Consider the following 18,313-nt stretch of genomic DNA (forward strand, 5'->3'; position numbering starts at 1 on the left):
CAAAAATCAAATCAAATGTATTTTTTATTACTTATTTTTGTTTATTCTATTTTAAAATATTAAATATGAATTTTAAAATATTAAAAATGAATTTTAAAATTCAATCAATACAATCCAAAAATAATAACCCGAATCAAATTTACCTTGGTGCAGTGCGTCCTATCTTTCCGGAAAGATAAGATAAGATAAGATAAGATACTTTTGGTATCTTTTCTGTACCTTCTATCTTGCCTTGAAAATCGCAAAAAAAAGTATCTTTATCTTCAGGCTGGGGCGAAAACCCCCAAAGATACCAGATAAGATACAAGATACTTTTTTTTACTCCCATCTAGTGATGGAAATTTGAAGTCAAAAATTGCAACTTCACTTCAGTCATTCAACTATTCAAGATCGGCCCTTGGTTCTAGTAGCCACTGTACTTTTCTAGCTGTTGAGCCAGACCCTTTTCAGTCTTCTCTCTCGTTAGTCCTCTCCAGTCTCCACCACGCTTAGAAAAAGGTTCTAGTCAGTATTCAGTAGTCGCAACCACGCTCTATGCCTCGTTTGATAACTTGAGAGTGAATTGCATCACACGAAGCCTCCTGAATTTTGAAGAGCAAACAGTAGTAGATTTCCAATACTGAGTCAAATTGCCAGAGACGCTGTGTCTGTCGCAGACTCGTCCTGTTCCATTGAGGAAGCCTTTAGCACCGCTTCCGATATACTGTCAGCGAAGAGAAACTGAATAAAGCATGATTTGTTTGCTAATTTAATGTTCATTAAATGCAATGCTTCACATGCTCCAAATTCACAAAGCAAGATCAAGTAGAATTTAATCTTTCTTTATCTGTACTTGGGTGAAGCAATAAACTGTAATCAGTGGTGAATAAACAATTAAGAATAATAAAAAAAAATTAAGTATCTTGCATCTTTTCTTATCTTATCTTTTAGTTATTTTGAAAAAAGCAAATCTATCTTATCTTATCTGTTTTTTTTTTCAAGATACTATCTTCTATATCTTTTTTCCCCCTAAATTTTGGGTTATCTTATCTTTATCTTATCTTTGAGAAATTTAAAACAAAGTATCTCTATTTTCAGGTTCAAAAAAAAGATAGGACGCACTGCCTTGGTGAACTTGTTTTTTGTGACATCTCAAAAGTGTCTTATTTTTGAATTTTTTTCCACAATCACAAAAAATAACTTCCATAACTATTAAAAAATATTGTTATTGTCGTATCTGCAAAATGTAATAAAAATTTATTTCGTTAAGCTACATTGGTGTTGGTGAACGTGATACGTGATATCTAAAAAGTTTTAGATTTCTAAAACACTTATCGCACTCATCACAGTTAGCTTCGTTATCTAACAAAAAAAAAATTCGTTATCTAAAAAAAAAAAAACGATCATTTAAAAGATTACTCGAATTAATTTCAATCAAATTACCTTCGTGACATAGCTTATGTTTTTTCAAACGATTTCTATTTCTGCAAATCTTATTGCAAATATTGCAAGCAATTTCGTCAACTGAGGAAAATAGAAATTTTTTTATATCAAAACATTTGAAACTAATTAAATTAATTCAACCATCGTGAGAATATTTTTTATGTGGTCTCAATAACTGTGCAGTTTGGTAGCTTCTATCACATTCGTCACAATTACATTTTTTTACCTAAAAACGTCAAATTCTCTATTATTTCAAATGTAAAAAAATTTCCTTTCGATAATATAAGAATCATAGTTAAATTAAGTTTGTAGTGAGCGTAAGGTGAGAGATACATTTTCATGCATATTTTGCACCAGCGTTTTTGTAATGCCTAAAAGAAATAAAAATAATTTATATTAAAAATCGATGTAGCAATAGGAATTAAATTGAAAATATGGGTTACGTTTGCGAATTCGTTTTTTGAAAAATTGGACGTTGATAGGTTGCATGAGTATCAGAGTTCTTTTCCAAAGTTTTACTCGTTTAAAGATCCTTGCCTCTTTTGGCTGATTTGGACTGCCGGTCCCCTCTGTCCCATCTATCCTATTTACACTTACAACAACATCGGGAGGAGGAATGCTCAGCGAGATGGCCTTGGTTACGACTGACTCCGATGCATCTTCATTTACGATAACATTGGGAAGAGGAATGATCATCCTGGTAGTTGACAATGTTGGGACTGGAACAGGATTAGAGTTAGCGTTGGTTTGTAATCCTTTTTGAGATACTGGATTGTTGATCCATTGTGTTGGATATAGCTATATGGGAGGTCTTATATTCCGGCGTTTTACTCGTTTAAAGATCCTTGTCTCTTTTGGCTGATTTGGACTGTCGGTCCCCTCTGTCCCATCTACACTTACAACAACATCGGGCGGAGGAATGCTCAGCGTGATGGACTGGGTTACGACTGACTCCGATGCATCTCCATTTACGACAACATCGGGAGGAGATGTAGGGACTGGAACATGATTAGAGTTAGCGTCAGAAATCTGTGACTGGTGTAATTTTAAGATGGGGCACTTGGTGCGAATTATGGCCAGAAAAAAAGATTTTTTCCAAATCTTGAGGCGTGAGGCTACTGGGAGTGTGTCGAAGCACTGAACCAGGACAAAAACGATAAAAAATATATAGAAAATGGCAAAGCCAAAACAAATTGAAGGGGAAATACGTAAGATCGTATGTTTCGAATTGAAAAACTGATAGTTTTTGTAAAGTGTCCTAGTAGAAAGAAGATCCCAATGAAGAATAGCGAAGGGTTGACAGCGTTGTCCAGGATTGCAGAAGGTCCACGAGTGTCGCGGAAGACAGAGAAATTTCCTTCGGTTGTGGGCTCCGTCCAGGCTGGAAGGGTTTCCTGGCCACTGATGGATCGGGTCCCGTCCTGGTGATACTGCTGGTTCAGGAAGAGGCTGTGGTGTCGGGTGGCTCGTTCATGAAGGAAGATACAGAATGGTGGTGGTTGTTAGAAACTGCCGCTAGCCATGTGTCTGACCCGGGTGGATCAGACACGACACAAAGCCGGGGAGTACAAAAATCTTTGCGAAAACAAAAAATTAAACAAAATTTATAAATGCCGAAGAGATTTTCCTGGTAAAGATGAGGACTACATCTGTTTCCGAATTAATTCTGGATAACAGATTTGTTGGAAAAAGGTCTAATTTGTATTTTTTGTGTTCTATGCCAATTTCTCGTACTTCCAATGTGGAATGACATTAAAAAAAAGATAATAGTGTGATTGTGCCCAGATTTTTTATTAGTTTTAATGATTAACATTGGTTTCAATAGGTAACACATCGGTTGGGTCATCTTCAAGGTTATCAAAATTAACAGAATCGTCAAGAGTTTCCTGTTTTTCGGGCTCCGTCGGGTTGACTTCAGTGATGGCCGGCATGAACATATTTGGGGTGATGCCAGGGATCGTAGTACTCCAGGAGCCAAATAATTTATCAAAGCGTTTGGTGGTGGTTGTTAGAAACTTCCGTTAGCCATGTGTCTGACCCGGGTGGATCAGACACGACACATAGGCGGGGAGTATAAACGGCAAAAACAAAAAAATTAAACAAAATATATAAATGCCGAAGAGATTTGCCTGGTGAAGATGAGGACTATTCCGGAACGAGCTGTGAGCTCTCAAGTAGTCTATGGTGGTTGTTAGAAGCTGCCGCTAACCATGTGCCGATCCGGGTGGTTTAGGGTCAACACTGCGACGACCCAGATCGGCACATGGTTAGCGGCAGCTCAGCAGCTAATCTCGCCAAAAGGATAACTGCATTCATAAATAATCGTCCAACCGCCAAATGGATTCAAAATTAAAAAAGAGAAACAACTTATCTCTTCGGATCAAAGAAACGTTGGATGCTGCCAAGGCCTTGCATCACTTCTGACTATCTAAACAAGTGGTCAGATCATGTGGTGAATTACTTGGTGTTGTTGAATTGGTTGTTGTTCCCATGTGTAATTACGTCTTAAATAGGCCCCTGTTGATGAGCCAATTGTGGAAAATCTTCACCTAAACCTCCACAGTTAAAAGTTTTAGCACAGCACATCATTACTTTTAGAAAATTTCAAGTTCATTTCCTCTATTTGTTTTTTAGGGATAGAAACTTGTAGGCAATTTTGACAGATCCTGTAAGGTTCTTCAATTGTGATGAAACTTTTGACCTCATTTTCCCTAGAAAAAAAGTATTGGCTACAACGTCTATCTTGTCCAATTAAATTTTCGAAATATCTGGAGTTTCTGTTTTAGAGACGATTTCTGCTTCTGTTTTGATTTTGCCTCATATGTCCATATGAACGGTCTCAACGATGAACGGAACAAAAAAGGGTGAATAGATGCTTTTTGCATTTTTGTGCTAAACCAATTTCTACCAGAAGCAGCGAGCAGATAACATTTTCGTTCGTTTTATACCTTGATGGATATCGTAGCCACATCATAATACGAATTTCTTAAATTTCCTTCGAAAATGAAATTGTTTTGATTGATTTCCACCCAATACCACTAAAAAATGCAGCCGTGTGACGTTTTTTTTTAATTTGCGGTAATTACATCCATGAAAGCTGCTTTCCAAGAGCAATCATTTTGTTAAAATATGGTTTTCCATCTCTCTGCTGCCCATCCTGTGTTTAAACTAACATTACGTCCCATGTAATTCGTTTTCCATTTTGGTTTTTTTATTTTTTTTAAATTGTTGTATTTAGGGACAAACTGGAAGCTGATTTCAAATCAACTTCTCGTCTAATTTTCTAAATAGCTCATTTTCCTAATAAATAGTAAGGTTGATCCGTTGATGCCGTTATCTAAACAAGCATTTAAAAAAATACAAAAAATTTTACATTCATGAAATTTCATAGAATTTATTTCTTAGAAACAGATGCCGTTTGTCGAAATACTATCTTCTTTAATTTACGATCAATCCCCCCCCCCACATACTGCGATCAAACGTCAATTATTCACATTTGCATTCCTGACTTTTACCATGGAGCCTTTAGGATTTGTGGTTTTTGTAATGCAACGTTAATATAATTTTGTTTTCGTATGCTGTCCAGAATTCGAATCACATGCTTAAATGCAAAAACATTGTCATTAAATAGACGAAGTATATTAACGCCGTATTATTATTATGCAGCTAGACAAAATGAGAAAGTATTCTTAATCTTCCGATCCAGTTAAAAAAAAAAACTTCGAACTTACGAGAAAACACTTAAAACTTAACGAACTTAAAAACTTTGAATTTTTTGTTTATTTTTTAAATTTTTCGTAGTTTTCGGACAATCGCGTCACGGCTTTTCCGCCGATTTTCTTTTCGAATTGCTCGCAAATTACAATATAAATTTCAATTTGGTTTTTTGTTTTAGAATGCCAGAACTATTTGTTTTAGTGAAAGATAATAAGCGAAAAAATCAAAACTCGTTTTGATCCCAAGTCGAAAAGTTTTAACTGACAAAAACAGCTTTTGACAGCTCAATGTTTTGATTTTTTACAGCTTTTGACAGCTCAATGTTTTGATTTTTAAAATCAAAACTAAAAAAATACAAAAAATAAATAAAACAAATTTTTTAAATATCTTAAAAACTTCCATTGCACTAAATTAGATGTCTTGAGAAAATTAACTAAAAATGAAAAACTGCTTCGATATAATTAGTTTAAAATTTATTTCTGTCCGGAATTCAAAAAAATGTCCAGGGCATTTGCGTTTTGTCAGAAAATCTGCATTTCGGCTTTACACACAAATGCATAAATCCTTTTTTTTCCTTTTTTCTTGTTGGAAATGCACTACTGTTCCGTGCATCATAATTCTTCTTCAGCAATTACTTTAAGTACTTCTTTATGGCCTGTAAACATGTAAAACAAATATACATACATTTCCAAAAATTGCCCGGTTAACTTATTTAATATTCACGAATTACTTGAATTTAATTTAACAGAAGGTGTTGTTAAGTTTTTCGTTAAAATTGGCAGCTGTTCGCCCGAAAATTCATGCTTTATCCTTCATTGAAAATGCCAGTAGTGTCACAATATATTATCCACTTGTTTTCTATTTGGCTTTGACTCAGACATGGAAAAACATAGAAATTTTCTACCAGGATGAGAAGAATGATCAATATTTTAACATAAAAAAATGAATTGAGAAATTGCTCTATTCCTGCTCTATTTATCATTTTTTTATATGTATTATATATTGATATTATTGCTCCATTCCATGCTCATATTTATGAGCATATCCTTGACTTTTGACTACCTCAATCGGAATTACATTTTTAATCGCGTGTTACAGGTTTTTTGGTATAGCATGTTGTCAGCTTATAGCTTCACTCATCTCACATGATACTGTTTTGCCATATTTAGGGTTTTAATTGTTGGGATCGGGTTTCACCAATATCAATTTAGGAACAATAATGAACAATAATTCAATATTTATGAGACATTGCAAAACCGTGTTCTGTTGATACCAGTAATATCAGAAAACATTTCTGATAAAATGTATTTGATCTACGTAATGGCACCTTTATTATGATTTGTCAAAATACATGCTGTTAATAAAGAAATAGCCAATTATTGAAAACTATAATAGAATCTTATCAGATATAGAAATATGAATGAATCCCATCAGGTTCCAAATCATTGCTGAACAAGTTGATACTCCATCAGCTCAGGGTGAATAAACCACTAAGTGGATGTGTTCCTAAATCTTTTCAAGATATTAGAGAAATTTTAACATATTTAGAGACATAGTCTTCATCAACACTGCAAATTTGGCGGACATGTTCTGTTGACTGCCGAAAACTCAAAAAATCCTTCACAATCCCTGTTCTGATGAGTACAGTTTCTGACATCCACAAAAGCTCTTGAGTCTACTACAGATGGAAGCGTTTTGAATAGTTTCTCACTTCATTAAATTCAAAACAAACAGGACGTCATGAATGAACTGGCCTCTATATTGCACATGTTTTGCATTAAAAAAAATTCGTTTAAAAGATATAGAGGACCAAGATATACAGTACTTGGCATGTATGACTGACGAAAAGGGAATAGCAGTTTTAATGAAACACATGACATTCTCTGTGGAATTGTTGTTGATGGTCATTATTACTTGAAATTATTGCTTGGTTACTGCAATATGTAATGTGTCATGTTCTATTATGTTTGAAAAGCTTTTCCTGACCTGCAGCTTGTTTTATATCTATTTTTTTTCTTAAATCATAGATGTAATTGGAAATCATTATTTGAGTAAGGAACTTTTAGTTGCAAACAAGATCATGTCTGTAGAAACCTACGATTATCTTCTCACGAAAGCTAATTTTGCTTCCCTAAATTATGAAATTGATCAACAACACCCAGGTTTTGCAGTGATTCATGATAATAGCAAAGACATAAATGGTAAAGATTTTCTTTAAACATTCACTTCATTTTTTAAATTCATATTTTTGTTAATTAATCAATCCACACCCTGCTTATGTTGACAAAGAAAAAATTAAGTCAAAAGAAACAGAACAACAAACAGTTGAAAGTATTGTCAGCATATTTTTTATCCTGAAGTGTATGTGTTAATTGTTGACATTTTCTTGCTGCCAAATTAGGTTTTCAAGAACCAGCACACATCACTGAAAATAACGACGACGTTATATCCGTAGAAATTGATGCAGGAGGCAATAACAAAAGTACTTTTCATCTCACAATTCTTTTACGTATTCAGCTCATGTATTAATAACTTTTAATTTGTAGAAACAAAAGTTGATAATAAGTGGAATGACGAGGCTACAAGCATACTTCTTAAAAAGTACTACGAGTTCTTTCCTAATGTTGGACCAAAAAAAGAAGTTTAGAAACCTCCAAGCTATGTGGCAAAAGATAGCTTCAGAGTTGAACAACTTGGGGTATGATAAATCTGCAGAGCAGTGCAATTCGATGTAAAATTCTCTTTTGATGTGTCGTATACGATATCTTATTGATTCCTTTTCAAAAACCCTTTTATTTGTTCCGAGATACAAAACGGTAAAGAAGAAACATGTTTCTGCTAGTTCGAACAACGAAGAAGGTAGAAAGAGGAAAGCTGTTCCTTTCGAGAAACAGTTTTCTTAAATAAAATCAATTGACGATTCCCTTGATTCAGAAGTCCTGCGAGGAGTCGGTGTGGTGAAGCATAGTCAAATTCCCAAACAAACTGTAAACAAGTATCAAGTGACGAGGAAGATGTTACAAATTTTAGAGCTGATATTCAAACAGCTGTTACAGATACACCCTTGCCTCAAAAGGTTCAAGTATAAAGCCAAAGGAATCGTTGAAAAATCAAGAGACTACAACCAATTCTTCCAAAACTGCTTTGATCAATGACATGACTTCTTGTAGCAGCAAAACAGGAAACGTCTGACTGCAACGGGATCACTTCTGTCTCATCTCCAAGAATAAAAAAATCGCAAAGAAAAGGAAAAAGCCGAGGAAAGAGAACGCAGAGAACAAAGATTTGACGAAGAAAAAGAACACAAAAGGAAGAAACTGAAAATTATGGAACAAGTTCAAGCAAAGAAGGAAATTGAGAGAGAAGAACGTATCAAGACAAAGAATGCTCTAGCTGAACGGCAGTTAGCCATGGAAAACCGAAGATTAGATCTCTTGGCTGCTATGTGTGATTTCTTGACAAAAGACATATCTGGATGATTTAATTGTTTAAAAATTTAGACACAAATGATTTGTATTCATATCTTAATGCCGGGGTCTGAAACAACAAAGCAAATCATTTGTGACATCACGTCTTTTTTGTTCCCCAAGTAATTTCATTGCTGTTCCAACAAGATCACTGCGAGGAATGTTTTCAGGTATGTCATTTTCAGGATGACAGGTGGTATCGTTATCTACACCGATCTTCAAGTTACTGTCATAGAAAGCCGCTGTATCATTTTTCATGATACACATGTTACATATGGAACACACAAACTGCCATCTCAAATTTGGTTACCCTGTCGACAGTATGAAATTCCAACATTTGAGTTGACGAAATCGCTGCTTTAAAATACCAAAGGCATTTTGAATCACCACCCGTGAAGCAAAAAGACGATAATTATAGTTACTTTGTCTAACAGTTAACAGTCCAAAATCACGATACGGAGTCATTAAAAATGGGCAAATAGGGTAAGCAGAGTCTCCAATCAAGTGAAATCCTCCGTCACGCAGGTTCTGGACTTTACTGTACACGAAGGTATGCTTAAAAACCGTGAATCATACATTCTGGGCAACTTAATGGAATATGACAAGTATAGGTGATCCTCTCGATCTCGATCTCGATCTCCCGATCTTCTCAAGTATGTAATGCTTGTCAATAAACACACATGGAATTATAAATCTTTTTTTACCGAAAAATACCGACATTTTATTTGTGTCACAAATCCATTGGCGGGTGACTGAAATACGTCGTGCCGAATAACGTACGTTTGTTGAACTTTTCCAGCTGGCATTCTGGTGTTTATATAGCAACCATCGATACTAACAATTATATTAGGAAACCAGATATCTGTTTGAAGGAAATAAAAAAAATCGTTTATCACACAATGAATTAATGAAATTATCTACATTACATACCGTTTCAAAGGAAGCCGCTATTCGTTCTTTCTGCTCGTCAGTTGTAGGCAGCTTGATAACCGAAGGTGCAATTTGTATCAAGAACTCTTGACATACATCTATGCAAGGTACTTTCACTCATTCCAAAGTGACTAAAAATATCTCTGATGGATGATTTCATGATTTGTTACCTGCAAACCTTCGTATCAACAACTATTTAAAACAATTATTTGGTAATGTTAAGCTATTCTTTACAGTTACCAAAAGAATGATAAGATGTGTTCCTCTGGTGTTATTTTTGGAGACCCTCTATACGGTTATCTGCAGTAGGACAGAAATCTGAATTTTTTAAAAAACCTTTCGATCACTTCATATGCAACATTTCTTGTGAGTCTAAAGTTCTTTCGGAACTTGTATAACAGAGGGAAACCAACAAAAAATTAGGCTTCAAATATACTACTTATGTTATTTACCTCTTCGTCTGTGTATAAATGCACGACTTCCAAATAATTCTCAATGTTTGGCTTTTTGCCCGGTTTGCCAAGTATAATTGGTAATACATTACCTCTTCTGTTTCTGTAGACACACTTGACATTGAAAAAATGACGTCGAAGACTCGGAAAATACACAATCACTGGATTCACTAAATTCAGACGAGCTTTCTTTACAAGGCGCTGTCATCAGTTCAGCTATAATTAAGCATTGGAGAACTTTACAAGTAATTTTATTATTATTTATTCGATGGAAAGTAGAAGCAAATGATTTATTTTTTGTTTACAAACGCTTGAAACAAAGAAAAGACTGATCCACTGATCGAGCAAAAAAATTGTTTCTTCTCAGATTTCGAGGCGCTCCAAGTGGGATTTTAAAGAATCCAGTCATGAACTCGGGCGGTTTTTTGAGCGCTCAAAAGAGCCCACGTAAGAACGCAATAATTATCCTCTTTGATTAAGAATGCTTCAGTCCACAATGGCCGCCCTGTCACCAGACGACGATTTTTAGCTAAACATGCCACTAGATGGTTAAGAGTTGTATGGCGCAACACAACTGCTGCAGCGTGCCACAATCATTTAGCCGTGTTAGTCTGTTCGTGCTTTCAACCTTGTTGCTTCTGTTTATTCAACCCCTTGTCACTCAGAATCACTAGCTTTACGAGTTGACATGTTAAACGAATTTTCTGCTCCTCACAAGGCAAACCTGCATTTTTTCTTTTCTATTGCTTTTATAATCTTTGCAATTTATTTTTATGATTGAAAAGTTTCTTGCTGTCGTTAGTTAATTTTCTGTTTGTGCCCTCTTATCTTCTATATGTTTTAAAGGCCATGATAAAAAAAAAACTTTGTAATACAAATGATAATATTAACTTATTTTGATTTTCTAAACTTTATTAGCTAGCAGGTAACAGTCGGCTGCTAAAGAGCTGTACAAAGGAACTCAAGTCAGGGGGAAATCGTGTTTTTTCGGAGTTAATTCACTAATTGTACGTCGGTGTAAAATTGACCTTAGTCGGAGTTATGTCGAGGTCTTGTCAACGATAAGTTTTTCGGGTATGTATAACCTTGCCAAAAGCCTGCACACGTTACATCAAGGTCCAACAAACTCCATAGCTAAATGCAAAAAATTTAAAACTGAAAAAACCTTACTGAATCAGCGAATGAAATGAGTAAACTTGGGTTTTAGAATGTTATCATTTATTTCATTGATTTTAGTATAGTAACAAGGTAAAGTACGAACATTTTATTGTCACGTCTGTTTTGTTCTGATTACACCACTCGGCGAATTCGGTTCTCAATAGCTAGGAAAACAACTCGATTTTGGTCGAAATAACACAGACAGGGAGCGGAATCACCAATTCTGGCACAAAACCAGTAGATTGATGCAAGCGATTCATACACAAAGAGAAGAGAACAACAATAGACAATAAATAGAAGCGTGTGCGTTCAAGAGAGTTTGGGGAGAATCTGCCTTCCATCAGGGTTTAGATTAGCCAGAAAGACAAGGTGAGGAAAACAGTTCTTGGTACGAAAGTGGAATCAACATTTCTTAAAAAAAGAGGACAATGATACACTATCATAGTCCCTAGTTAATAAGACCAACGTTGACCGAATCAATAACAAGGCCGATCTTATTAGTTCCAGCGAAAGACCTTCAATTAGGGAGTTACGTCAATATTCCGACCGTGACATTATAAACCATATGTCAAGTTCAGTTTTCATAACATTTCGTCAAAAATGCCTATAAAAATGAAAATTTCCAACAAGATGCAGTAGGAAGTCCGCTAATTTGTTACGATTTCAAGACTGAAAGCGTCATTTACAGTTATTCCAATATAACCGTTTAAAGTATCTTAAAGACTAGCCGAAGTTTTAGTGTGTTGCAAAGTTCAGTAGGATGAATCAAAAAGTGACTAAAATAAAACTTAGCTATTTAGTTCATGAGAATATGACGCCCACCAAAAGTCAAAGAATAACGAGTGATGATATTAATTTTGCCATTCAAACGAAGTTAATTACGGCATGCTTGGTACACTCGCTTCCATAAATATGTAGGCCACCGCCCGCGGGTTGTACCGCTTCAAATATACCTTTACGGTATGTTTACTTAAGCTTGTGAAAGGAAGAAAATAAACTTGAGGGATGGGTCAGCAAAACAAAGTTTTTTATTTTAGCGGAAAATTTTTTGTTACAGTGTTTTAGGTAAAGATCAATATTTCGTCCACCCCCCTTCTTCATTTATTACTTCTTGAAGTCGCCGTGGCATACTTTCTATCAGGCTTTCGATATACGTTTCATTACGCATTAACTTTTGCCATTCAGAATTTACTAGGGCGTATAACTCGTCAGCTCCATTTGCGTCGCGTGCGTGAAAAGGCAATCCCTGTTCATTTCTCGATTTGTTGAGGGCGACAACAAGATGACCCCACAAATTTTCGATGGGATTCATATCAGCTCCTTTCACGGGCCAATCGAGAGCAACAATTTCCGGGTGTTCAACTAACCATTGTCGGGTAGTGCGCGAATTATGGACAGAAGAACTAATAAAATAAAACAAATAAAGTTATCTGCTTTATGATTATTATTTTTGTTATAAATACTTGTCCTGAACAAAAACGACAGGTTCCCCATGTGGATATGCTTGGCGAATGTAAGGAAGTAGAGTTCCTTCTAAAACATTCGTTATGTATTGCGCCGAAGTTAAGTTATTTTGAACGCGATACAGTGGCGTTAAGCCACCCAACCACACACCACCCCACACGCTTACAGTTGTTCGTCCGCTTCTTTTAATAGAATAGATATTCTTTTTCTTGAATCTCTCATTCTGATGTCGCCGAACGCGGATCTGACCGTGTGCTGCCGATGACCACGATTTTTCATCAGTAAAAAGAACCCACCTCCAAAATTCCACGGGATAGTCAACGTAGCGCCTAGCAAAATGTAGTCTTCCGGCTCTATGTTCCGGTGTTAGAATGTCTTTTATTGCGGCGATTCTAGATTGTAAACCGATTCATTCAATCGTCTTGAAATAGATTGAATCGATAAGAAATTTATGCCGGCTTTAGCCGCTACGTCAGAAGAATTATCAAAATTATTTATAGTGGCTAAAAATAAAATGGTAATTATTAATAAAATTTAGTAAAAAATTAAAATTATTCATTAAGACGATCACACACCTGAACATGCCAACAAAAAATCTTCATTTTCGGAAGTCAATCTTGGAGCCCCTTCATCATTAGCATAAACCTTCAGATTTCTGTCTTCGTTATATCTTTTGATCCACAATTCCACTGATTTTCGATGAATTTGTAATCTACGCGCGATTGTGCGCTGCCCTATGCCGTTTTTATGAAGTCTAATTATTTCGATACGAATTGCATCAGTCAATCTGTAAGATTCACGGTGAAATTCTTCATGCGGACCAAAAACTCGCCCACCTACTCTTGCCATTTTTAACACAGTGTAGCTTTTCATATTTTAAAGAAAAATTTTAAGGAAAAAAGCCTTGAAATAATAGCTTTTTTGGTTTTCATACTCATCCCATCATTATTTTGGTTTCATATGTAACCCCTTCCTACTCTATTGTCGAATATACCATAAAGGCGCGCATAAAGGTATTATTGAAGCGGTACAACCCGCGGGCGGTGGCCTACATATTTATGGAAGCGAGTGTACCCTTCCACCCCATCAAAGGTTACACCAGTTTTGAAAATTCTTGTACATGGTTTACAGGACTTGGAATCTATCTTACATTACCAATTTTTAAACAAGCTCGTGCTTCTTGAGTCTATAAATCATTCGAATTTTCATTCAAGGCAAATACTTGTGGGAGAAATGAGCAACTAGAATACCTGGAAGATTCAAAGTTATGAATTAAAGTTATGTGAAAAGTCTATCATCTTCTAAAAGATGAAATTGAAAAAAAAAGTTTTCTTCCCAACTAGCTCATAAATTTTTATCTTTTTTACTGAACTTTCTTACTTTCATACTTTTAGTGAAAACATACAAAAACCCAAAATCTCTCTGCCAAACTATTAACGAAAAATTCCTCGGGACTTATTTTCAGCAAGTTTGTTTCTTAATTATACTTACTAATACCATTAAATAACATTAAAAATTCTCTTGGAATTCAAGTTACCAGGAAATTGGAGAAGGTAAAAAGCAAGGCATTATTAACCTCTTTAAGCATCGAGCAGTTTACGGTTAATTGATTTGGGATGAATTACGCTCTAGCCAAGATAGCGGCTAAGAGCAGCATTTTATACTTTTTTATGAAAGATTTAGAGAATCAATTTTATTTACAAAATTTTTATATTTATTTGTACTCACAAAAGAAAAATGAATACATACTACCAGCAACACAGAGCAGAAATACGCATATTGGACAACCCATAAGGGACTACACCCTGCCGGTTACCTTGAAGGCCAAAGTAAAGCTGCTAAGTTGTGCGTGAATTGCATTAAATGCGACGATCCTGTCTTCGGTCACGAAAGAACATGGTGGGAGAGCAATACTTACAGAGGATTGAGACGTTGAAGGAGATCGTTTTCTTGTTCAGGTGTGGAAAATATCGTAAGGACTTAACTGCACACATTTGCGGATGCGTCGAAAGAGGTGTCTGTCACGTCTACGTGGACGTCCTTGTCTATCTCCTTTCAATTTAATTTCTGATGGCGATGATACACTATCTGTTGACGACGTTCTGGCAAGGAAATCAAAAGCGCTTGAAGTCGTATGTTTTTTTTTAACCAATGTAGACCCCACACTTCGGAGGATCACATGAGTCGTTAGTGCGACCAGTAAATAAAGCTCTTTATGCTGCCCTGGATCGAAAAAAAGTGGTAAGCACAAAAATTGACATAGTTTTATGCACATTTCTCTTTTAGGTCACTGGGTTGCTGAATTCCTATCCTTTAACTTACACCAGTTCTAATCCGTACGATTTTCGCCCCCTACTTTAATGATTTTCTTAACTGAGCCCCGACAGCTGTGCTGCAGTCTGAACATTTTCGTCAGACCCTCCCGAGATATCGTTACGGTGATACACAGAGGTTGACCGATCTCTTTTGGAACCTAAGACATGAAGCATTTCCACAACCCAAATAACCCGCAATAAATGGAAGACACAAGTTCACAATTTTGCTGTTGGCGACTTCATTCTAGAATACTGGGAGAACAGCCCGCATCCAGCGGGTAAAGACTCAGCTGGCTCTGTTGGGATATTCCCCGGATCCAGTCGAGTCGTCAGAAACCAGATCGGGGCAAAATGTAGTCATGAATTTCCAGTTAATAATATAATTTTTAAAAATTGACCGACGGCTATAATTTTCCTCCCGACTTACTTTAACGTGAAATGCTCGATGGTTAAAGAAGTCAAGAATCCCTTTGCTAATGATCTTCCCCCATTTCCAGGTAAGAGGAAAGTCATTTAATGGCTGTATTATTAAGTATAATTTTATAGTAAACTTGTTGAAAATGGGACTCGAGGAAATTACAAACCTGCTATAAGCATGCATGCATTAAGACTTATGGGAACTTTATGCGTTTGGGCTTATAGCCATGTAGTTATTAACAGAGATATTCACGGTTGAAAATCTTACATTTTTTACATTTTGGGACAATGGCACTGTCTTATTATTCTTAGTTAAGCACACAGAAGAATATTTGATGCAATCGGAGATTCGAATAATCAGTACTGAAGAAGAACTCTGTATCTTCGTCATCAATTTTGAGTTTGGTTTTACAAACTACTGATGATAGATAACTTGATAACGGTGACTGTGAAATCCAACTGCTCCATCTATAGCTTCTCGTTTGGAAAGAGATAGATAAAAATAGTTTTCCCATTTTTAAATTGGAGGAAATTAATAAATTACTTGAGTTGGATGAAATATGGAAAATTTAAAGTGATGATATGTCGAAGAAGCAATTCCTGCTTCCCAAAAATGATTGCTTAAGAACTCCGAAAAGAATAATTTTTTAAATAAATTTTGGTTTTAAGAGGTCATTTTGACGTAATTATACTTTTAAGGGATCACCCATCGATCCCTGAAGCTTTTTCGTTCGTTGCTATACATTAAGACTGATGAGAACTTTTTGAACTGGGCTAATAGCCATTGAATAGTTAAATAAGATGGTTTCTGTAAATATGAAAGGATAAAAATGATTAAACACGATAAAATTTATATAAATAGAACAAAAAAAAATTAGTCCATTTTAAATCTGCAATGGTTTGGAACAATAACTAATTCTTTATTTCTGTTTGAAACAATAACGCATTTGCATATAATATCAAGAAAGTAAAAATAATATGATAACCGAAATTATTAATTGACTAAAATTTTCAAAAAAATAACTAGGTTGGCAATTGTTTACTTTGATGACCAATTATTAACATTCCATGTGGTGGATTATCAATTCTTGAATATTGCGACAATCTTAATATTGCATTGCATTATAAAAACCCATTTCGGAATAACGGCACAAAAAAATGGCAATTCTGATTACAGATAATACATTTTTCAATTATTGCAAAACAATTACCTAACCTTACGAAATAATTACCTCGCTTAAATTTCTAAATCGTCTATTAAAACAACAGCTATTTTTTCATTCCACCGTAAATTTTTTCATTTAGATTTTGCTATTCATTGAACTTCGGACAATTGCGAATTAGAAATTGAATTTAAACATTTAACATTGAATTTAAACAACGTAATATTGTGCTGTTTCGTGTGGTTTAAGTCAATCAATTTTGGATACCAAACGAAAAAAAAGAGTTTGCTGACTTTCAACAGCTGTCCATGGAACGGGCCCAAAAATTGGAGGCTCAAGTGAGGCAGTTACAGCAAAGTGCCAAAAAGGTATTTTTTTTAGTGTTACAAATATCCGTTCTTTATTTAACACTATTCGGTCCTCTATGACAGCAAAAGAAGAACATCTACAAGTGATAATTCTTATTCTGCCAGTGACACCCTTAGAGCCTCTTTCTTTGCTGACAACGAAGAGCCCTATCTCAGTTAACCTGAATTTTTGACCTAGTGGGCAAGGTATGATGAGTATAATGATTGAAGCTACATTGTATTGTGAATGCCCTTTGTAATTTAAAAAATTTGGATTGTTCAGACTGAAAGTCGTTTTAAACTATATTGTGATTTTTTAAAAGAGTGTGACGAGAAGGCAAAGGAGAAGGTGGTGAGGCTGATTACAAAGACTGGAAAAAAAATTTCCAGCTCACCGGCAACCCCCTACTTGCAGTGTTCGGAAGATCAATGGCGATTTAAATCGAAAATGATTTAAATCACGATTTCAATCAACTTGTCTGTGATTTTGATTTTAATCTTAATCAATTTTTGGTTATATTTTTTGGGGTGATTTTATAATATTAAATCACATTTTCGCAAATCAAAATCATTTTTTACATTTATATTGACATTAGACAGATAACAAAGATTTTTTTCAAATTGGCAATATTGCAAAATAACATTTTAAACATCTTATAAATTCTGTCCCTTAAGTCAATTCTGTCTTTAGAGCGAGTTACTTTAAGGGCAAAAAGTTGACTAATCAGGTTGCCAAGAAAGGCCGAAAATTAGAACAAGTAATGATATTCAAATCATTTTTGAAATCATAATTGAAGTATATTTTTTACAGATATCGTTTTTCGGGCCTGGAAGTAGCTCTTTGTTTTTGTTTTTGTTGTCTTTGTTGCTGTTTGCTTCTTCCGAAAAAAAAGGACAGTCAGTTGGAGTTTCGTTGGTGTATCCGAAGCACGTTATTTACAACCTTTCTTTTGAACAAGCGTGTAGGCAACTTGGTTAAGTAAAAACGTCACAAATCTTTGTCGAAAACATCCCACCTTGTTTCTTATATGCTGCACTAGTTTTTTTCATCCATGAATTTTGGCGGATAACACCGTGACGTTCGATTAATACAAGGAAAAGTAACTGAATTTGTAATGTGTTCGTGTATTTATGGGAAAACACATTTTAGGTTAGAAACAGAGAACTCAGGTAAAGTTAGGCTCACTTTGGCTGCGTTGAAAGTGTTGAAAGCGTTGAAAACGTTTAATTGCGTTTAAAGCATTGAAAACCTGGGCAGCCATTACCGGCTTCAAAACCTTTGTAAACGCCCGTGACGTAAGGTTAACTACAAGACAGGTGAATTGAAATGCGGTCCTTTTCCAGTGAAAACGCAAAAAAGGTTGGTGGGCTTATTAGACAAGAATGTTTATTGTTCTTTTAATTCCAATAATTTTTTGAACGCATTATTTTGAGATATTTTCAATTATTTCAATTTATTAT

The sequence above is a fragment of the Daphnia pulicaria genome, chromosome 1 (assembly GCF_021234035.1).
Source record: "Daphnia pulicaria isolate SC F1-1A chromosome 1, SC_F0-13Bv2, whole genome shotgun sequence".
In the NCBI taxonomy this organism is placed as follows: domain Eukaryota; kingdom Metazoa; phylum Arthropoda; class Branchiopoda; order Diplostraca; family Daphniidae; genus Daphnia; species Daphnia pulicaria.